The 23,092-nt window shown below is 45.0% G+C and overlaps 1 pseudogene; it reads left to right on the forward strand.

Annotated features, from left to right (window-relative positions):
- The first annotated feature begins 21,988 nt into the window (after window positions 1-21,988).
- Window positions 21,989-22,794, forward strand: LOC103293844 (60S ribosomal protein L6-like; annotated as a pseudogene).
- The last annotated feature ends 298 nt before the right edge of the window (window positions 22,795-23,092 follow it).

Here is a 23,092-nt window from a genome sequence, read left to right on the forward strand (position 1 = left end):
AAAGTCAAATACCGTACGATTTCACTTACATGTGGAATGGAAAGAACAATATAAATAAACAAACAAAAAAAAACTCATAGATACAGAGATCAGAGTGATGGTTGCCAGAGGGAAGATGGGTTGGGGAACTGAGTGAAAAAGATGAAGGGATTAAGAAGTACAAATTGGTAGTTATGAAAGAAGAAAACAAGATGGTGACATAGATAAATGTAGTTTTCCCTGCCTCTCACAACCACATCAAAATTACAACTAAAATACAGAACAACCATCATTCAGAACAGCCTGAAATCTAGCCGAATGGAAGTCCTACAACTATAAAATCAAAGAAGAAAGCACATTAAGACTGGTAGGAGTGTCAGAGGTATGGAACGAATTGGTCTACACCCACATGTGGTGTGTTTTGAATTGGGAGGGATATCATGGCTGAGGAGGCATCCTGTGAGGAGCAAGGGATTCCAGCCTCACACCAAACCCCTCAGCCCAGGGTTCCAGTGCTGGAAAGAGAAGTCCCTGTAACTTCAGGCTATAAAAACCAGCAGTGATTGTGGCTGAATGACACTGGAGGCTGCTGGAGTCCCAGGCAGTTCCTCTTAAAGGGTCGACACATGGACTTACTTAGACTCGCTCCAGTGCTGGGGCAGCAGCTTGAAAGGATCCAGGGACAGATGGGGAGGAACTAAATTGTCTGGCATCAAGGCAAAAACTGGGGGGCAGCTTTCTCCCAGACAAAAGTGCTGGCAGCGCTCATTGTTCCTATGCTGAAACCTCCCCAACCACAGAGCTGACTGGCAGGCACCATATCTGAGACTCCTTCAACCTGGCCCACGCTGTTTGCCCTTCCCTGAGACTTCTCCCCACCCAAATTGCAGCTCACCCAAACTGATTGTAGTGGCTTTCCACATGAATGGCCTGTCCTGGCTTAGGCTTCAGACTTCCCTAAAATTTCTCAAATAAGTAGCAGCTGGACTCAGTGTACCCCATACCTCTCTATAAGTGGCCCCAGCCCAGTACTGGCAGCAGTTTGCCAAGTTCTCAGCTTGGCCTCTCCTAGGCACCTCCAAGCCCAACACACATAGCAGCTATCTGCAGATCACTCTGTAGCTCGTGTCAGGTGGTCCCATAGGCAAGGCCCAGGCAGTGGCTGACTTTGTACCTCCAGGGAGGCCCCACAGCCAGTGCACCCGATGGATAACTTCAGACACGTCGGATAACAACTCTACCACATCCACAAGCCACACACTCAAGGGGCAGACTCAGTGAGCACCAAAGCCCCACTGAAGCAAGTCCTGCTCCATAGGGGTGCCTCCTGCACAGAAACCCTTCCACTGTATTTGAAGCTGGCCCTCACAGCCAATTGGCCTGGGGGTCAATTTATCCCAGTGATGCCAATAGCAATCAAGGCTCAACTACAATAGGACAGTGCACACAGCCCATACAGGAGCACACCTAGATTGCCCAGCTCAGGTGACTGGGGAGGCTGAGCCACTGGGCCCTACAGGGCACCTACTATACAAGGCCCCTCTACTAATTTCAAGAGCCATAGCAACTCTACCTAATACATAGAAACAAATACAGGGAAGCAGCCAAAATGTGGAGACAATGAAACATGTTGCAGATGAAAGAACAAATCTTCAGAAAAAGAACTAAATGAAATGGAAGCAAGCTAACTACCAGATACAAAGTTCAAAACAATGGTTATAAGGATGCTCAAGGAACTTAGTGAGAATTTCAAGGAAATAAGTGAGAACATCAACAACACAAAAAAGGACCAGGCAGAAATGAAGGATTCACTAACTGAAATGAAGAATAATTTACAGGGAATTGACAGTAGAGTAGAGGATGCTGAGAATCGAAACAGTGTTTTGGAATAAGAGGAAGCAAAACAAAACATACCCAATCAGGACAGCAAAAAGAAAAAAGAATAAAAAAATATGAAGATAGTGTAAGGATCTTCTGGGACAACTTCAAGCTTACCAACATTCGAATTATGGGGGTGCCAGAAGAAGAGAGAGAGCAAGATATTGAAAACCTATCTGAAGAAATAATGACAGAAAACTTCCCCTACCTGGTGAAAGAAATAGACTTACAAGTCCAGGAAGCGCACAGAACCCCAAACAAAAGGAATCCAAAGAGGACCACACCAAGACACATCATAATTAAAATGCCAAGAGCAAAAGACAGAGACAGAATATTAACCCTTTGCACTCGCTTGCTTTTTTCTCAATTCCTTTATTCTAATGCTAACCGTGTCGAGTCACACTCAACATCCGAGTGCAAAAGGTTAAAAGCAGCAAGAGAAAAACAGTTAGTTACCTACAAGGGAGTACCCATATGACTGTCAGCTGATTTCTCAACAGAAACTATGCAGGCCAGATGGGAGTGGCAAGAAATATTCAAAGTGATGAATAGCAAGAACCTACAACCAAGATTACTCTACCCAGCAAAGCTATCATTCAGCATTGAAGGGCAGATGAAGACCTTCACAGATAAGAAAAAGCTAAAGGAGTTCATCACCGCCAAACCAGTATTATATGAAATGCTGAAAGGTATTCTTTAAGAAGAGGAAGAAGAAAAAGGTAAAGATAAAATTATGAACAACAAAGTGACGACAAATACATATCTATCAACAAGTGAATCTAAAAATCAAGTGAATAAAAAATTTGATGAACAGAATAAACTGGTGAATATAATAGAATCAGGGGCATAGAAAGGGAGTGACTGACAATTCTTGGGGCTGACAATACAAAGGGCTGAAATAAATGAGTAATCGTTAACATAAAATAATAGAACATTTTAATAAAAGTTAATATTTTTTCTTAAACATCAACTTACCAGACACTGAATAACTGCACAAATTAATAAATATAATGCAAATAAACCTATTTTTCTTGTTCTCCGAAAGCGAAATATTTCCTGTTGCGCACACCAAAGAAGTCAGTCCAAGACTAATGACGTGGCAATTGGCTGCTAAAATATTTGTTGCTAGTATTAGTGGAGAGAAATGGTGCATCTACACGTAAGACATGTAAGGGAAATGAATGCAACACCATTATAGTAATCAGTCATTAGTGAACGTTGTAGTTCGTTATTAATAACTAGAGGTCTAATGCACGATGAGTGGATTAAAAAACTGCAGTACATCTACACAATGGAATACTACGCCGCTATAAAAAAGAAGGAACTTTTACCATTTGCAACAGCATGGATGGAACTGGAGAGCATTATGCTAAGCAAAATAAGCCAGTCAGAGAAAGACAAATACCACGTGATCTCACTCATATGTGGGATATATAATGATCAACATAGCTTGATGAACAAGAATAGATCCAGAGACAAATGGCAGGGGAGCGGATGGCTAGAGAGCAATCAAAGGACTTGTATGCATGCATATTAGCATAACCAATGGACACAGACACTGGGGTGGTGGGGGGTTGCCCCAGGGTGGGAATGGCTGGGGGGGGGGGGTCAAACAGGGAAAAAGGAGACATATGTAAAACTTTAGATAATAAATGAAGAAGAAGAAGGAGGAGGAGGAGGAGGAGGAGGAAGAGGATCAAAATATAAAACAACAACAACAACAACCACAAAACAGTGATGAGATAGTAAAAAAAAAAAAAAGAAGAAGAAGAAGTTTGAAACAACAATCAGAAAGAATATATGCACCCCTATGTTCATAGCAGCACAATTTATAATAGCTAAGATCTGGAAACAGCCCAAGTGCCCATCAGTAAATGAGAAAAAAAAAAGCTGTGGTACATTTACACATTGGAATTCTATGCGACTGTAAAAAAGAAGGAGCTCTGCCCTAGCTGGTTTGGCTCAGTGGATAGAGCGTCGGGTTCAATTCCGGTCAGGGCACATGTCTGGATTGTGGGCTCTATCCCCAGTAGAGGGCATGCAGGAGGCAGCCAATCAATGATTCTCTCTCATCATTGATGTTTCTACCTCTCTCTCCCTCTCCCTTCCTCTAAGAAATCAATTAAAATATATATTTTTAAAAAAGAAGAAGGAGCTCTTACCCTTTGAGACAGCATGGAGGGACCTGGAGAGAATTATGCTAAGCGAAATAAGCCAGTCAGAGAAAGACAAGTATCACATGATCTCACTTATACGTGGAATCTAATGAACAGAATAAACTGATGAACAAAATAGATCTCGGGACAGGGGGAAGGGGGGCAGAAAGAGATTAACCAAAGAACTTGTATGTATATATGCATAGCCCATGGACACAGACAATAGCATGGGGAAGGCCTGGTGGTGGAAAAAGGGGAGGGGAGTGGGGAACATCTCTAATACTGTCAAGAATAAAATAAAATAAAAAAGATTCCCCTGACCCAGTGAAAGCAGTGTGGGTGTGTTCCCTCTGTACCTGTTCTCTGGAAATATATGTCCAAGACTGACATTATTTCTATCTTAACTACTTAGTAGAATTCAGAGCAAGGTGATGTTGTCTCACCCGCTGCTAGGGACACCAGCACATGTGAGCCACCTTCCTGGCTTCTCTGCAAACTTTTGTCCCAGCCTTTAAAACTTCTCTTCCCAATGTCCTCGTGACAGTCACTTTTCCTTCTCCTCCACTAGATGCTGCTCTGCACCCACCCAAGACAACCACCGTTCCTGATTCCTGGGTCGCAGTGTGGACGAGACACAGAGCTGATGTGGTCAGTACTTCTTATTGTCCAGAAGGTGAACAGAGACCTGAGTGCTTACCAGGGTTCAATGACATTATGGTGACAACATAACTCCAATAGTTATAACTTGTCAAGTACTCAGCATGTGCCAGGCTTTTTTCACAGATTAGCTCCTTGAACTCCCACAGGACCCTGCGATGTGAGTTCCCATCCTACGCCAAGAGGAAACTGAGTCTCAGAGAGATGATGTGACATGCCCAGAGTCACATAGCTCGGACCTGGAACAGGCTGTGATTTGACAAAGTCCAAATGCCAGCGACATAATATTGTCCTGTTGCCCATAGCAGTTGCTAGTTAATGAGCTCCTACTATGTGCTGGGCACAGTGTGAGGCTTGGAGAATACATAGATGAATAGGACAGACCCATTCTGTGGGCAGTTTATCATGTGTCTACTCCCCTGGGAACCTTGAAGGCAGTGCCCACGTGTTCCCAGCACCTAGCCCAGAGCTAGGCACCAAGCCTGACCTCACTTAATGCTGCTGAATAAGTGAACAAATTGCTACAGGTTATACACCAAGCACTTAAGATGACTGCAGCTAAAATACCTCATTCTTAGACTGAAAACAAAAATTTAGTGATCTTTTCAGTATATAATGCCGGCCAATTTTCCATATGGAAATCTTTCATCTGACCTCAAACTCATCCAAAAACCAGTTCCAGATTTACTGTGGATGTAATTATGCAAAGTAGAACAATAAACTTTTAGAATAAAAGAAAGGAGAATGTTTTCATGATGTTGGAGGTAGGTAAAGATTACATAACTAGAATAAATGGTGCTAACCATGAAGGAAAAAATCAACTATTTTAAAATGAAGAACTTCTGTTCATCAATAGGCACAACTAAGAGAAAGAAAAGATAAGCCATGTAGTGGAAAAGGCTTTTTGCATATACATATCAAAGAGAGAGAGAGAGAGAGAGAGAGAGAGAGAGAGAGAGAAAATGGGCAAAAGATGTGAATAGACTTTTCACAAAAGAGGATATATTCCTTGCTAAAACTCAAATACATATATGCTCCACCCCATTAGTTTTCAGTGAAATGCAATTTGACAACCCAGTGTGATACTGTTGCACATCACCAGGATGCCTAACATGAAAGAGGCCAAAGGGGCAGTGCTGCTGGGGGTGTGGAGGCACTGGAACTCCAGTGCTAAGGGCTGAGTAAGTTGATACAATGCTCTGGACAACTATGTTCATATCTCCTAAAACTGAATACATTCAAACCTTGGAACTCCGTAGTTTTCCCTCTATGAAGTCCCAACACAGATGTGTACTTACGTTCACGTACGCACACAAAATGGACTGTTCGTAGCACCACTATTCCTAAAAGCCCCAGATGTAAAACTACCCAAATGCCCATCAATGGCCAACTGGATAAAGTGAGGCATGTTCACCCAGTGGGTACCACACAGCACTGAGGATGAGCAAGATAACCTGCACGCAACCTTGTGGACGAATCTCACAAACAGAGAGCAAACAAAATCAACATCAAGGAGCACCACGGTTTGCCAGATACAGCAGTCCCCCCTTATCCACAGGGATACGTTCCAAGACCCCCCGTGGATCCTGAAACTGTGGATAGTACTGAACACGATATAGACCATGTTTTCCCTACACATACATACCTATGATGAAGTTTAAGGTTTCTCTTTGGCATATCTGAATTGCCAGCATCACTACTCTTGAACTTTGGGGCCATTATTAAGTAAAATAAGGGTTACCGAACACAAGCACTGCAAATCACGACCATCCATCTGATTACCCAGATGACTACTAAGTGACAAACGGGCAGGTGGCATATACAGTGTGAATATACTGGACAAAGGGATGAGTCACATCCTGGGCAGTACAGAGAAGGACGGTGCAAGTATTTCTGGAATTTTCCATTTAATATTTTTGGATCACAATTGATTATAGTAATAATAGTAATAAAAGTAAGGAGAATGTTTTCATGATGTTGGAGGTAGGTAAAGATTACATAACTAGAATAAATGGTGCTAACCATGAAGGTTAGCTATTACTATTCTGCAGACGTTGCGAGAGCCCTTCAGTAGTAGCCACCTGTACCAGCTGGGCTTCCCTTTCTAACCGAAGGTCCTCTTCCAAATGGCAGTTTGTAGTGGCCAGCGCTAGTGCTTCTTCCCAAGAGGGCTCAGGCTACTGCTGCCACTGTGGCCTTCACATCTTTCTTTTCCTTATCTTCAGCCTCTCCCATAACTTTGCTACCCTGGCAGGTGTTTTCAGGGTGTCCCCAAACTCATGCACTGGTCCCCAAGCCTCCAATGCTTGTGCCAACTGGGAAAAGTGGGACTAAGCCAACAGGATAGCTTAATCTCAAGAATCACATAATCTTTTTTTAAAATATATTTCTTTATTGATTTCAGAGAGGAAAGGAGAGGAGAGAGAGATAGAAACATCAATGATGAGAGAGAATCATTGATGGGCTGCCTCCTGCATACCCCCCCCCCACTGGGGATCGAGCCCACAACCCAAGGCATGTGCCCTTGGCCAGAATTGAACCTGGGACCCTTCAGTCCGCAGGCCGATGCTCTATCCACTGAGCCAAGCTGGCTAGGGCAAGAATCACATAATCTTGAACAGGATCCCATACATTGTGAATTTCCCACTAGGGTCAGAAGTGCAAGGATTCCTGAAAGCCGGTCCTGTTCCCATGGCCCCTCTTTGGGTGGAACACACTGGGAAATGTTGCCCCATCTGCATGCTCTTCCTGGTATCTCTCCTCCCAGATTTAAAGTTGTGTGGGTTTTTTTTGTGTGTGTGTGTGTTTTGTTTGTTTGTTTGTTTGTCTTTTTGGCCCCATCAATCAGCCTTGAATCAGCTCCCAGATTCTCAGAGCCCCATCTGCAGCACAGTAAACATCAATAGTACAATTTTTCAGGGGACAGGATCTTGGACTTCACTTTGCATTATGTAGCACTTGCCTGGCCACTGTTGAGTACCACACTGTTGTCCGTGTCTATGTGTTATATAAATACTAGTGACCCGGTGCATGAAATTCGTGCACATTAAAAGGGAATTAATTAGAGGAAATATTTCAATATTGCTATTTGCCCTTTCTCTATAATAGAAGTGTCAGAGATAAAAGAAAATTAGTAAAATGTATATGAAAATCTTCCTCCTGTCAGAGTCTGGGGCACACCACGGGAACCAGAGTCAAGTCCCTGCCCACCCACATGTGCCTCAAAATTGTGCGAGACCCAGCCCCAGCCAGCCCCATCCCCATCAAGCCCTGCCAGGTGGGGGGCACAGCCTCAGGTCAGGTCCCCTGGCCTGGTGCCGGGGCGGGGGGGGGGGGGCACGCCTTGAGGTCCCCCGTCAAGCCGCGCAGGTGGGGGGTGCAACCTGAGGTCCCCCAGCCTGGCGCTGGGGCAGGGGGTGCAGCCTGAGGTCCCCCATCAAGCCCTGCTGGATGGGGGGTGCGGCCTGAGGTCCCTCAGCCTGGCGCTGGGGCGTGGGGCGTGGCCTGAGGTCCCCTGTCAAGCCCCACCAGGTGGGGAGTGCAGCCTCAGGTCCCCTGCCCCAGCCCAGCAGCACGCAGCCTCAGGTCCCTGCTGATTGCCAGTGGGGGCTGCTCCACCCTCTGCCCACCCTCCCTTCCATCCAGGCCTCTTCAGGCCCAGTCTGTTTTGTTTCCATCTCTCTATCCCAGTCTCTCCCAGCAATTGTTTGTTGATTTATTGATGATAGCCATTCTGGTAGGTGTGAGTTGAAATCTCAAATCTCAATTTGTATCACTCTGATGATTAGTGATTTTGAGCATTTATTCCTATGTCAAGATTACTGTGGGTATTTGGGGTCTTTTGTAGTTCCATACACATTTTAGGATTATTAGGATACATATCATTGGTATTTTGACAGAAATTGCAATCTATACATTGCTTTGGGTAGTTTGGACAGTTTTTAAAAATGTATTTTATTGATTTCAGAGATGAAGTGGGGGAGAGAGAGAGAGAGTGAGAGATTAATGATGAGAGAGAATCATCGATTTATTGCCTCCTGCACACCCCACACAGGGATCAAACCATGACCACTTGGGCCATGCCAGCTGTGCCAGTTTGGACACTTTAATGATACGAATTCTTCCTTCCATGGATACAGTATATGCAGCCATTTATTTGGATCTTCAGTTTTTTCTTAAATATCTTACAGTTTTCTGAGTACAGTTCTTTTACCTCCTTGATTAAATTTATTTATAGGTATTTTATTTATGTAATTGTAAGTGGGATTGTTTTCTTAGTTTCCCTTTCTGATAGTTCATTATTGGTGTATAAAAATGTGACCAATTTCTGCATATTTATTTTATATTCTGCTACTTTATTGAATTCATTTATCAATTCTAGTAGTTTGTGGTGGAATCTTGAGGATTCTCTATATACAATATCATGTCATCTGCAAACAATGACAGTTTTGCTTTTTCCTTTGCAATTTGGATGCCTTTTATTTCTTCTTGTCTGATTTTGTGGCTAGGACTGGGCTCAATGGTGATTTTCAGTCATAAAGGCTGTGCTAGGGAAGTGAGTAGTGAAATGCCACATTAAAAATATGCAGTACCCCGGGTCCGGGGGAGGCCACGCGCCCCTGGGTCCGGGCGAGACCAAACCAGAGGGAGTTGGACCTGCATTACCACCATTTGTCCACCATCCAGAACTGAAAAGTCAGTGCTGACATGTACACATAAGGAACTGGTGGACATTGAAATTGGGTCTCAAAAGATCTGTTGGTCCAGAAAGAAACTCACTACAGACTGATTCATTTGCCTGTCAGCATAACTATTATTGCTCGTCTCACATTCGGTTCTTATAAGTATATTTCTAGTAACACATGATCTCACTCATCTAGGGGAAATGATGAACAACATAGACTGATGAACAAGAACAGACCCAGAAACAAGGAGGCATCGATCGGACTGTCGGGCCTCAGAGGGAGGGGAGGGGAGGGTGGGGATAGGGGGGAGAGATCAACCAAAGGACTTGTGTGAATGCATAAGAGCCTAACCAATGGTTAAGGACAACAGGGAGGTGGGGGCATCCGTGGGGAGGGGTGTGGGATGGGAATGGGGGGAGAGGACAAATATGTGACACCTTAATCAATAAAGAAATTTTAAAAAAATGCAGTCAACACCATCTGTGGTCCAATAAATTTCAACCAATCACAAGTGTTTTACAGATTACACCCCTCCTCCCCAACAATTCACTTTCTTTAAAACCTGGAGTTTAGTAAACACAGTAAGATGAGGTCCATGGGCCAGTCACACCAGAATCACCCAAAATCCTTAATAAAAATGTAGATTCTCTCCTGCCCTGGAGCTTTGAGTCCAAGTAGTTTAGGAGATGGAGCCCAAGAATCTGAATTCTAGCAAACACCCGAGGTGGCTTTATGCCTAGTGCCATTGAAGAGCACTCCTGGGCAAGGCTGTGCAGTATCCTAAGGTTTCCTGCATTTCTGAGATCCAGTGCTCTAGTAAAGTGCTCCTACATTTTTTTAAGGTCCAGGTGATTCTAATATGCAACCACGTAAGATTCGTGATGAACATGGAGGTAGACTTCAATTTGTTACTGTCCCAGACTCTTCTACCAAATGACCTTCTCCCAGGCAGATACCATGTCTGAGCATGACATTTCTCCAGTGTTCAATAAACGTTGAATGAAAGAATAAATGAATGATTTAAGTAATGAAATCGCAACCAGAGCTTATTTGTTAAATTAGACCACGTGGGAGATTAAAGATAGCTGTAAACTCTTCATCGACCCTGGCATCGTTGGTAAAATTATAATACTGATATTGATAATCAAATGTATTGGGAAATACATTTGAGCTAAACACCTATTATCTGTACCCTACACTTGCTTATACAACTATCAGGTATGCTCACATTGGTACTCTTGCTGTATCTGTTATATTAATGCTACACCAGATATCGATGCTCAGACAGGTATGATCATGTTGCCATAAAGCAGGAGTGGGAACGTCCGGCCTGCAGGCCATGTAAGGCCCTTGAAATAATTTGGTCTGGCTCTGCCATGGCATTAGGGGTGAGTTAATTAAATGTTTGACCCAATATAGCAGGCTAATTTTTAAGTTGATAATTTTATATGGCCGGCGAATGATTTTGTAAATATTCACATGGCCCTTGGCAGAAAAAAGGTTCCCCACCGCTGCAAGTAACCATGGTCGAAGACCAGGAGAGGGAAGGGCAGAAAGAGATTGACCTCATTCATGTGGCCCAAGCTTTATAATCCATTATGCCTACAGAATGGAAATCCCATAGCAAACATGGACACCGAAGCTCAGTGCAGTTTTCTTGTTGGATGTGCACACTGATGTGCTGGGAGGGGGCGGTGCCCTGATGCCTCAGGGAGGGGGGCATGGAAACTCTGCTTCCAGGGCCCTCCCAGACCTCGCCCTATGTGTATGCTTTATAATAAAACTGTAATAAGAATACTGTTATCTTGAGTTGTATCAGGCATTTATAGAAAATTATAAAATCTACGGGGATCATGGGAATCCCTGAGTTTATAGCCAATCTTTTGGAAACATGGGTGGTCTGGAGACCCCCAAAGTTTGGCTGGTGTGTGAAGAAAGGACAGTATTAAAAAGGACTTTGTCCCTAGATTGTGGGATCTGATGGTAACTCTGCTGTTTAGTGCCAGAATGACATCGCAGTTACACTCAGAGTTACTGGAATGAGGACACATTTACACCCAAGAAGCAATGGTGAGGGGATGTTTTATTGAGAAAGTTGACACTTGCAATTTTGCTGTATATTAGGGATATGACTCCAGGGTAAAGACATACGCACACGCACACACACACAATCACACTAAACCACCTTATACATAGACACCCCCAACGCATGACGCCAACCTGTACCATCTAAAGGGAATACAATTGCATGTAAAAACACAGCCATGGTTCTTTATCTAGAAAATCGTTTTCTTTCACTGCACCATTAATTGTCATTCCTGGCTAAAGCTGGAATCAGAGTGGTTCTCTAGATGAAAGCCAGCAAGGAAGATTCAATTTCCTTAGCATTAGGGTCCTTTTCCTCGGCAGGTGACGGCCCCAGAACATGCACCACTTTCCTTTCTCTTGAGGCCAGCTGCAGTTACAGAAACGAAAGCTCTGTAAGGTGCGGGTCATGCAGGGTCCTGTTTGCACAAACCTTTTCTTCTGTTGGCTTTCGGAAACCAGATGGGAAACTATGCTCAAGACAAGGGAAGCTATAAGCAAGAGCACAGGACACTACTCATGGCCAGAAGGCGTGAACCTTTCCTGGAGGATGGGCCTCTCCAGTCTTACCTTGATTGGCAACTACAAAACTCTTCATCCAAGAGGAAAAGTCTCCGTTGAAGAAAAGGTCCCCTCCCAACAGTTTATACTGATGGGTTCGTATCTGAGTGCCTCTTGAACCTGTCATCAGGTGGTAAGAGACTATCCTTCCAGCCCCCAAGGAGACGGTAACTAACCTCTGTAATGCACATGGCCAGGTTTTCCTGTCTGATCTACACCAAGAAAAAAGAAATCAAGAAAGCAACTTTTCTTTTTTAAAAACTTTTAAAATGTTTTTATTGATTTTGGGAAGAGGGGAAGAGAGAGGGAGAGAGCCCAGAATCCCGGCATGTGCCCTGACTGGGAATCAAACCCTCAAGCTCTGGGTGCTGGAGCAAGGGGGCCTCAACCAATTATGCCACACCGCCCAGGGCCCCCCCCCCTTTTTTTTTAAAGGTAAAACATAGTCAATTTTCTCCTTAAACCACAAAACAGAGTCTTGGATTGTACAAACATTACTAGAGGTCCCGATTGGGAACAGGACAGTTAGGGGTCAGAACTCCTGAGGGATTTCTTTACAATGCCAACACCCAGGTTAAAAGACTCCGGGCAAGGGTGGTGTTAGAGCTGGCAGGACCCTTACCACACGTCTGGAGGAGTATACCTGGAGCCTCTGGGAGAGCAGCAGGCCCAGCCAGCTCCCCACCCAGCACCCTGGCCACCGTGGGCAGCACCTGCAGCAGAGTGGCACTTCCTGGGCCCTTGGCATCTGGCGAAGTCCTGCCCAGAAGCATCATGGCCACCCACCTCTCTGTCCTCCTCCTGCAGGTCTGGGCTGGAAAACGCTTCCAAGGACCTCAGCAAAATCTGGACCGGCGTCCTGGGGAGGTGCTGGTCTTGGGGCCCAGGTCTTCCCAGAGGGTGGGTGCTGTGGGGAAGGGGGCCTCTGCAGGCTGCTCTAGGGCCACCTTGCTCTGGCCCTCCTGGGACTTGCTGAGAACCATCTGTGCGCAGAGGGCATCCGGCTCCAGGGACTTCATCTTGGCTGCCCTCCACAGAGCACGCTTCTCCGCCTCGGGCACGGAGCTCCGCAGGAAACGGCCTGCTCAGGGCACGCGGCTTGGGGCTCCGCAGCAGAGCTGTTCCTGATGGCCCCGCACTCAGCTTTGGCTGTCAGGGCTGGGGCACTGCTTCCCAGGGGTGGAGGGGACAAGGAGCTGGCGCAGGGTGCTCCTTCTCCAGCTCCTCTTTGCCAGGAGCCGCCCAGTCCGTGGCAAGCCCGGAGTCAGCGGCCTTCCGCAGCATCTGCTGCCGCCTTGGGGCTTCCTCCTCCTCCTGCATCGTCCCGGTCCTCAGCACCCACCAGTGACCTTGTCTTCGGGGGGCCCTCAGCCTCGGGCACCCACACCACCAACTCAAAGTCCTTCTGTTGTTTGGGGAAGGGACAGCTGCTCCGGGAGACAGTGGGCCTGGGCGTGGGGGGTTGGGCCTTGTGTCCTGGGGAGGTGCTACTCAGCAGCAAAGTCCTGTAGGAGGGGAGTTTAGGGGGGAGGACGGGAGAAGGGCTGCAGGCAGTCTGGGGGAGCAAGAGGCCTAGGCCATATGCTCTCCAGCTGTCCCAGTTGGTACCCCAGGGCATGGCAGTCCAACTTCAGGCTCTCCGGGCTCCCACTGCGGGGTCTGTTAAAGCAGCTCTTTGGGCCTCCAGCTGGCCCAGCCCTCTGTCTCAGCGGGCCGTCCTCCAGCCTCACCGGGGAGGCTGTGCTGGTGAACATGTGCCAATCCTCACTCAGGCCAGACTCCGCGCTCGGCCTCTTCTCTGAGGGCCAGGGCCTGCAGGAGGCTTTGCTCCAACGCGCTTCCACACCCCCTTCATCACGTGGCTCGCCGGGGGAGGCACGGCCTGACACTGCAGGCCCCGCTTTTTGGCAGCAGCCTCCTGGGCATCCTCTGGAGCTCGATGGTGCTAATGGGGTGCTCCAGCTCTCAGAAGGGCGACTCCACTACCCTGGTCTTAATAAACGTAGTCATGTATCAGCGCTTCATTTAAATGATCACCTCACTCTCCTGAAATAAAAGTAGGATCTTCACCGTGGCCGTTTTGCCCAGTAGTTAGGGCGTCAGCCTTCGGACTGAAGCGTCTCAGGTTTGATTCCGGTCAAGGGCACATGCCTCGGTTGCAGGCTCAATCCCTGGCAACCAATAAATGTGTCTCTTTCACATCGATGTTTCTCTCTCTATGTCTCTCCCCTTCCTTTCCACTCTCTCGCAAAATCAATGGAAAAATATCATTGGGTGAGGATTAACAAAAAAATTAGAATCCTCTTATTAAGGAAGAAGTGGAAATGGAGGAAGGAGTAAGCCACCGGTATAACCTTCACCACTATGTTATTGAGTTCTCATTTTCTGTATGTGTGAGGATTCCTGAAAGGGGCAGTACATGCAAAAATGTGCTCAATGAACGTGGATAAAATCACGGACAATTAAAGTCTATCAGGTGGACAAAAGAGTTGACAATAAAATCCAGTGTCATATTTTTTTAATGCCACAAGAGTGAAGTTTTTCCTGTGCTTAGGAGAGTCTCCTGTCTGTACCCGAGGATTCAGAGTGAGTGCTGGACAATGCTGCTATGGGCAGTCCTGGCCATGAGGTTCAGTGAGCGTGGACATTAGGAAGCTCCTGCAGCAATCTGGGGTTTCTGGTGCTGTGAAACAGGGACTCTACAAGCCCCGCTGTAATGGCTGCATTTGGGTCTAGAGGTGAATTGGATTTGTGATAGATTACCCAGCTACCCTGTCTGCAACCATGGGTCAATGCTGAGATTTTCATAACATGTTTGAAACAGTGTTTGTTTTTTACTTTTAATTGAAGTATTATACACATATATTCTGTATATGTACAGAAAAATCTTGAATATCATGATTGAATAGCTCAATGAATTTTCACAAACTGTAATCTTCCTCTAGGAAAAAAAAAAGACAAAAATAAAAATACATTACCAGTTCTAGTTCTAAATCCAGGATGAATCACCTGCTACCTGTTGCCCTCATTTTTCAGGTAGTCACTTGGGGATAATAACAATCCCCATGGCTTGTTATGAGAATTAGGAAACAACCACATAGTAAGTTTCCCACATACAGGGGCTTCTGTGACGTGGGGTGAGCTCTTGGCAGTCAGGGATGAGTCCCACTTCTTCCTCTCCACCCCTAGGGCCTCTTATCAGTATCAAGCACACAGTAGGTGCTCACATTGCTGAAGGAAGTGAATCTCATTTTGGTGGCTCTCTGCGGGCCCAGAGAGGCAGCGTGGTCTCCCAGATGCCCTCCCATCCAGGCCCACTCTTACGTTTTTTCTCATTGGTTTTCAGACCAGGTGGAGACAGAGCCCAGCCCTACTCACTGCCTTTGTGCTGAGCCTTTGGAGGTGGGCTAACTTCCTGCGGGGAACACCTCCCAATGGAAGCTGGAAAGGAGGTGGGAGAGGGAGAGGAAGCCCCTTCAAAGTTAGCCCAGTGTCCCAAGGGGACTAAGCTACTCAGACATGAAATGGGGTTCAAGCCAAGAACTAATACTCGCTGTGTGACTGGACGGTCCCTTTCTGTACAGTCGGGCTGTTGATGACACTGAGGGCCCAGAGGGTTGGTGGGAAGCAGATAAGTGTGGGGCATACAGTCAGCACTATAAATGTACCAGGCACTGATGTCTGTATTTACACTACAGCTCCAGTCTTCCACAGATGGGGAAACAGAGGCCTAGTGAGGGCCAGTGATTTCTCCAAGGGCCCAGAGCCTATTTCTTGCTGGATCTAGCTGTAACCTTAGCCATTCTCCCTGGTCAAGCCCAAAATAACCAGCAGGACTAGTGCTCTCAGACGAGGTTGCGGGGAGGGTATGAGGAGAGCAGCAATAGTAACATTCCCCTTTGCTGAGGGCTTTTCTTATTTTCTCATTAAATCCTGGAAAAGCTTTGAAAGTGATATTATTGTCATCCCCATTTTACAGATGAGGAAACTGATGCTCAGAGAGATGAAGTCACCTACTCAAAGCACACAGTGGTGGGAAGAAGGCTCTAGATCCAGCTGCAGATGTATTTATTGAGTAAAGGGAGAGACAATGGACAAGCCAGGGACACATAGTGAGTTCTGTGGTTTGGAGAGTTCAGTTGGGCTTCCCCAACCAGCAAGGGGCAGATGTGCCTGTGCTTCCTGGGCTTGGCAATCTTTACCAGCTTTCAGAGTTCCAGAAGGGGAAAAACCCATTCCCATCCCGCTTCCCCATCCTCCCCTCTGGTTGGCAGAATTCTCCCCTGCACACACTCAGCAGCATCAGATGGGCATGAGGGTGGCATTCAGAGTCCCAGAGGACGGGCTGGGCTGGTGTGGGTTGTAACGGGTCCTTCCAGTCCCCTCTGGCCCGAGGCCTGCAGAAGGTGGTGGTATCAGAGAAGGCTCAGTAGGGAGCCAGGACATTTCATTCCCGCTGGACACTAGGACTCATGCCTCCACTCCCTGGTGTCAGTCAAGTATGAGAAGAGCATGGACTCCATCCCCCACTCAGCAGGAAAGAGGAGGTGCGGCCTCTGTCCACTGGGGTGGGGTCAGAGGAGGCTTTCTCCATCACTCAGTGGCAATGAGTTACCGTGGGGTCAGTGAGGTCCCATGTGAGCACTCATGAAGCATTCACAATGGTCCCTACCACAGAGGTGTCACCAGAGCCCTGCTGGGGGGAGCTGGAACGCTACACCCTAACCCCAGCAGTAAGGAGAACCTCACTCTCGGGGGTTAAAGGCCAAGTGGGGAACCTGGATGTCTACACTCACCTGGCAGTAATCAGCAGGACCCTCACCCATTGAGTAGTGTCAGAAAATCCAGCTAAAATAGAACATTTAAAGAAGACCCAGAGTCTAATAATATAATACCCAATATTTCCAGGTTTCAGTCCATGCCCCTTCCTTCTAGCCTTCAGTAACAGGTGTAAGATGAGGAGTTGGAAGTAGTAGCCAGGTCTTGGGTGGCATTGGCCCTCAGGCACCTTGGTGCTGGTGAGTGGTGCAGTGAATTATGTGAGTGATAGTCCCGGGAATGAGAGCTGGACAAAGATTGGTATGAAGGACAGGCACACACTATTTTGACAAATCTGGAATGTCTTTATACTTGTATTGGTTATTCCTTGAAGGTAAAGCCTGATGAATTTTTTGTGATCATTCCTTACTTTGCCTACAGTTTGGGTTAATTCGCATGTATGTCTATTATCTTATGTGTAGTTTAGGATTAGATTCAGGGTTGACAGCCATTAAAAAACACGGTTGGATTCTTTTACGGTTTAAAAAAAATGTTGTTATTGATTTTAGAGAGGGAGAGAGAGAGAAACATGGATCGGCTGCCTCCTGAACAGCCCTGCCGGGATCAAGCTTGCAACCTAGGTGTGTGCCCTGACCAGAAATCGAACCAACAACACTCAACTACTGAGCCACACTGTGCAGTACAGATTCTTTTAAGTTTTATCCTTAAGGCATCTGTCACTTCTGCGCTCCACTCTAACCACAAGGAGGAAACTCACTCCAATGCTTGTAAAATGGAACCTTCAGAAGTCCTTCGTTTTCAAACTGGGAATCTAGAAGAGTCCATCCTTCATGACTGCAAAATACTTATTTCTTAATATTTTGATTTTTCACAAACTGGTGCTTTTTAAAGAGATTATCAATTGGGTTGCTTTACTTTTTATGTCAAGTAAAGCAACCCAATTGATAATTGGGAGGAAGCAAAAATAAATTTGGGCCTGATTTCATATCTAGGTTGTGGATCCATGTGATCATAGCTCTTCCCTTGCGTCATGATAATTCCTTTCTGACTCTTGTGAGTACTATTTTAAAGTTTAGGTATGTGTTCTTTTTAATTGCAACATGAAAATCCTCGTGAATATTTCAGTATGTCATGGTACCTAGAACATTCCTGTGGGTTTCCATGACGCTAGTTCAGATCTTTTCAAGTGATTGAAAAGGTTGTTTACTTCCTTCTGGAATATCACTTTATATTTTTATGATGCACAATGTAACCTTTAAGTTACTGTAACAGGTTTATTGAGACATAATTCACATACAGTACAAGTCACACTTTCATGTGTGAAATTCAGTGTTTTTTTGGTATATTCATAGAACAGTGAACCATCACCACAATCCATTTTAGAAGCCTTATATTATCCCTCAAAAATACCTTACTCATTAGGAGATAATCACATTTCCCCTAAGTACCAAGGCCTTGGTAAACACAAAATTACTATTTCTATGGATTGGCCTACTTAGAACATTTGATATAAATTAAATGATGGAATGTGGAACCTTTAGTGTCTGGTTTCTTTCACTTATCATAATGTTTTTAAGGTTCATCCATGTTGTGGCATGGATATAGAATGTCATTTATTTTTCATTACTGAATAATATTCCATTGTGTGAATACAGCATAGTTTATTCATCCATGTTTCAGTTGAGGGACATTTGAGTTACTTCCAGTGTTTGGTTATTGCTAATAATGCATATTGACCGGCAGTGGCCCCTTCTCCTTAGCCAGGCCTCATAGCTGTCGGGGAACTAGCTGTACATCTCGCCCAGCAGAGGGCGAACTCCGGGGAACAGGGTTCCTGGCCCAGCAGCCCCTGCGTGAGGTGGCAGCTTTGGGATCAGGGCCTGTGGCTCTACCCGTTGTTCTTCTTGAGGACACTGGAGGGGAGGAACACCTGTTACTGAAGGCTAGGAGGGAGGGGCATGGATTGAAATCCAGAAATATTGGGTATTATATTATTAGACTCTGGGTCTTATTTAAATGTTCTTTTAAGAACAGAGGTGCCCACACCACCCAGATTCTGCTGGGGTGACACCTAAAGTATGGTCAAGGCAGGCTGGGGGTGGGGGCATACTTACTATCCATATTTCTCCATAGGAGGGTAGAAGCCTAACTGTGATGGGTACTAAATAGAAAACACAGAGGAAAACCACTGGAAACAAACCCAAAGTGTTGGACACACCCCTCCCCATAGTGCAACCTGTCCTCGGTGCTTAGAAGCCTCCCTGCCTTTTGTTCCCATGAAGGTGCCCTCAGACTGAGTTCTGGCCTCTCTCCCTTGTTGCAGTCGCCTTGGATATGGGGTGACAAAAGCAGGATTACAGTTGTGAGTATATGAAACACAGCTTATTCTTGTAAGTTATTCTTTTGTGTAATAATCATAACCTGCATATCTTTTTCCATATGAACAACTGAACTTACTCTTGCCCACCCCTGTAATGACTTCTTGTGTGTTCTCTCTGGGCTGGAGCAGAGGAAGAAGGATGGGCTGCAGAAGGGCACACAGGGTGCAGGTGAGATGGCCCAGGACCAGATCTTACAGGAGGAGATGCTCAGGGATCAGGCTTTTCCTCAAATGGACATCAGAGTGACCAGCCTCTCTGGAGTGTCATTGGCCCTATGCATCAGCACTGAAAATACACATGCCCATGAGCCCAGTGATTGCACATCTGGGAGGGTTTCTTGTAAATACACTGTCTCAGAAGATCCAACATCTAGTTTCAATGCACCAAGCCTGGGTCACGAAAGATGGGGAAATAGGTAAACACTCTAAAAAAAAAACCCACAAATAATGAGAATTAATGACTCAATTCTGAAATTAAGAGAAGTAGATAGTCCAGAGGGTGTGGCATGGTTGAGCATCAACCCATGCACCAAGAGGTCACCAGGTTCAATTCCTGGTCAGGGCCCATACCCTGGTTGCAGGTTCGATCCCCAGCAGGGGATGTGCAGGGAGCAGCTGATCAATGTTTCTCTCTCATCAATGTCTCAATCTCTCTATCCTTCTCCCTTCCTCTTTAAAAATAAAATAAAATAAAATAATTTAAAAAACATTAAAAAAACAACAAAACCTTTGATTCCACTCCACTTTGTCTGGCTAACTCTAATTGGTCCTTTATAACTCCAGCTTCAAAGTCATTTTCTCCACAAATCCTTCTCTATTCTACTTAGCTGTCTTGATTACGTGGAGCAGCATGAAGTCAGGAACTTTGCATGTTTACCTCTGATTCCCCAGCACCTAGAGCAATGCCTGGCCCATAACATGTGCCCCTTATGGGGCTGAAACTTTGCTGAGAGGACAATACTTATCGGATTCATTTTTATATTTTTCCAGAGTTCTAAGAAAAGTGCCTCATACTAGTAGATCAATAATTATTTGTTAAATACATATGTATGACTATATGTAACAAGTTTGTTCTTATATTTAAAGGGAAAATGTTTTAAATAATCATGATACCAGAGCCAAACAAATGCAAAGGAACCTCCAGGAAATAAAAATGTGCAATTGTACCAAGCAGTTTTTCCGAGTAAGTCCATGTGGGATTTTTAAAATCAATACAAGTGAATTGGATCTGCCAATATCAATGCTGAAGAAGCCAACCTTGAAGCCAAATACCAGCATTTGTTTCCCAAACACTGATTAAAACAAATATTTTTCAGCTGCCATAGCTTTTGGATCTGTTTTTGATATGCACACTGAGTGTAGCAAATAATATGGAGACTCTGGCTCCCTTCATTGCTACTTGGCATTGAGGAACCTAACCTCACTAGTAAAGACAGAAAACACCAGCTTCATAACCACAAAAGATAACTCTCCTTGGTTCCAGGCAGCCAACTCCAGTACCCGCTTTCCGATGGTCTGCCATTTATACTGGTGGCATGGACTTTAAAATTGAACACAGCCTCAAAGTAGCCTTCAAGTTTGGAAACTAGTTAAAATTAGACTAAGCCTTATGTCATTGCATAAAAGCACTGACAATGTCTCTTTGATACTCTAGATAGCCCTCTATATACATTTTTAAATTATAGAAATTTAAGCATATACTGCCGACCCTCTGTATCTGCAGGTTCTGCATTTGCAGATTCTGCATTTGCAGATTCTGCATTGTAGATTCAACCAATTGCAAATAAAAAATATTCAGATAAAAAAATGTTATGCTGTGGTTGATGTGTACTATGTAGTTAGGCCTATAATTGCTGCCTCTGTATTGAACGTGTACAGATTTTTTTGTCATTATCCCCTAAACTATACAGTATAACAATTATTTACGTAGAATTTATATTATATTTGGTATTTTAGAAAATCTAGAGATGATTTAAAGTATATGGGAAGATGTAAATAGGTTAAATGCAAATACGGTGCCGTTTTATATAAGGGACTTGAGCATCCTTGGATTCTGGTGTCCATGGGGGTCCTGGAACCAATCCCCTTTAGATACCAAAGACAGCTATATACAAAATTGGAGAGAAGAGTAAAAGGACCTGGAGTACCTTTCATCCAGCTTCAACCATTACCAGTTGTGAAAGGAGAACTCAGACACAAAACCACTAGGACAAGAATTAGTACTTTCACTGTTTTGCAGGAGAGGCCATACTTGAGAACAACTGAGCTCTTCAAAGAATACGAAGGTCTTTAGAAAGAGAGAGAGAAAAAAGAAAAGTTGCCAAGATAGTAGTTTGTTCCTTACATAATTACCACATATCAGGCATTGTCATCCATCTGTAGATGTCAATACTGAAAAATTAGGAACAAAGTTGTGTGCTTTAGGTTGTTAGCAGCTTACAAGAAGGGCTCAGGTCTTCATTTATATTTTAGAGACTAGTATTAAATTGGGTGTTTCTGTCTTTTTAAAATTTATTTAAGAATGCCAAATATTTGGAGATTTTGTTGCTGTTTTGCTTTGTTTGTCTCTTTTATGACTGTGGTAAATGATGTGCTAAGTCAAACGGCAGCAGGGCCAGTATCATTCCTGCTTGCTTTGCCCCTCCTGCCAGTTCCTACCCCTTAAGCATAGACTTGACCACATAGGCTTGTTCTGCATTCTTACTTATATCATTAATTTGGTGTGTTCTTTCTATTTGGCAAAATTAATTTACATAGGCGCCACAAGAGATGTTTATTAATACACAAAGATTTCCTTGCTCTTCCTCATCTTGCAATAAGGTGGGTGAAAAACTGAGAAGCCGGATACTAAGGAGAAGAAACCTGAAGCCAAGAAGGCCAATGCTGGTGGCGAGGTTAAGAAGGGTAACCTCACGGCCAAGATGCCCAAGATAGGGAAGCCCCACTGCGGCTGAAACCCTGTCCTAGTCTGAGGCATTGGCAGATATTCCCAAAAGGCCACGTGGAAGAATTCAGTAGCTAAACCGAGGGTTGAAAACAAAAAGGAGAAAGTTCTTGCTAGTGTCACAATACCAGTTGGTGGTACCCGAGTGGCTAAACTTCGCAAAATGCCTAGGTGTTATCCTACTGAAGATGTGTCTCAAAAGCTGTTGAGCCACGGCAAGAAACCCTTGTGAGCAAATGAGAAAACTGCTGGCCAGCATCACTCCCGGGACCATTCTGATGGTCCTCACTGGCACCCTAGAGGCAAGCGGGTGGTTTTCCTGAAGCAGCTGAGCAGTGGCCTGCTACCTGTGACCTGATCTCTGTCCCTTAATCGAGTTCCTCTGTGTAGAACACACCAGAAATTCATCATCGCCACCTCCACCAAGACTGATGTCAGTGGTGTGACATCCCCACACATCTCACTGATGCTTACTTCAAGAAGCAGCTGCGAAAGCCCAGACACCAGGTGGATGAGGTCTTCGACAGAGAGAAAGAGAAATACGAGATTACAGACCAGGACAAGGTTGACCAGAAAGCCATGGACTCGGAAATTCAGCCAAAAATCAAAGCAATTCCTTGGCTCTCGGGCTACCTCCGCTCTGTGTTTGCTTTCACCAATGGGCTTTATCCTCACAAACTGGTGTTCTAAATTTCTTACGAAGAACCTAATTAAATAGCTGATCGGTTTCCTTTGTGTCTTTGTTTCTTTTTATTCTAGTCTGCCTGGATATGTGGTTTGACTCAGTCAGTTTAATGGAGTGTTAGCCTCTGTGAGTGTGACTAGAGGGGTGGCAACAGCTGCAGTGAACTTCATCAGCATTAGATCTGCATTCTAAACTTCCTTCGGGTCTGGCTTCTCAGCTTTTTCACCCAGCACCTACCAATATAAAATACCATTTCCCTAATCATCACCAAACAAGTCAGCACTAAAATGTACATGGATGCTC

The sequence above is a fragment of the Eptesicus fuscus genome, chromosome 13 (assembly GCF_027574615.1).
Source record: "Eptesicus fuscus isolate TK198812 chromosome 13, DD_ASM_mEF_20220401, whole genome shotgun sequence".
NCBI classification, from domain to species: Eukaryota; Metazoa; Chordata; class Mammalia; order Chiroptera; family Vespertilionidae; genus Eptesicus; species Eptesicus fuscus.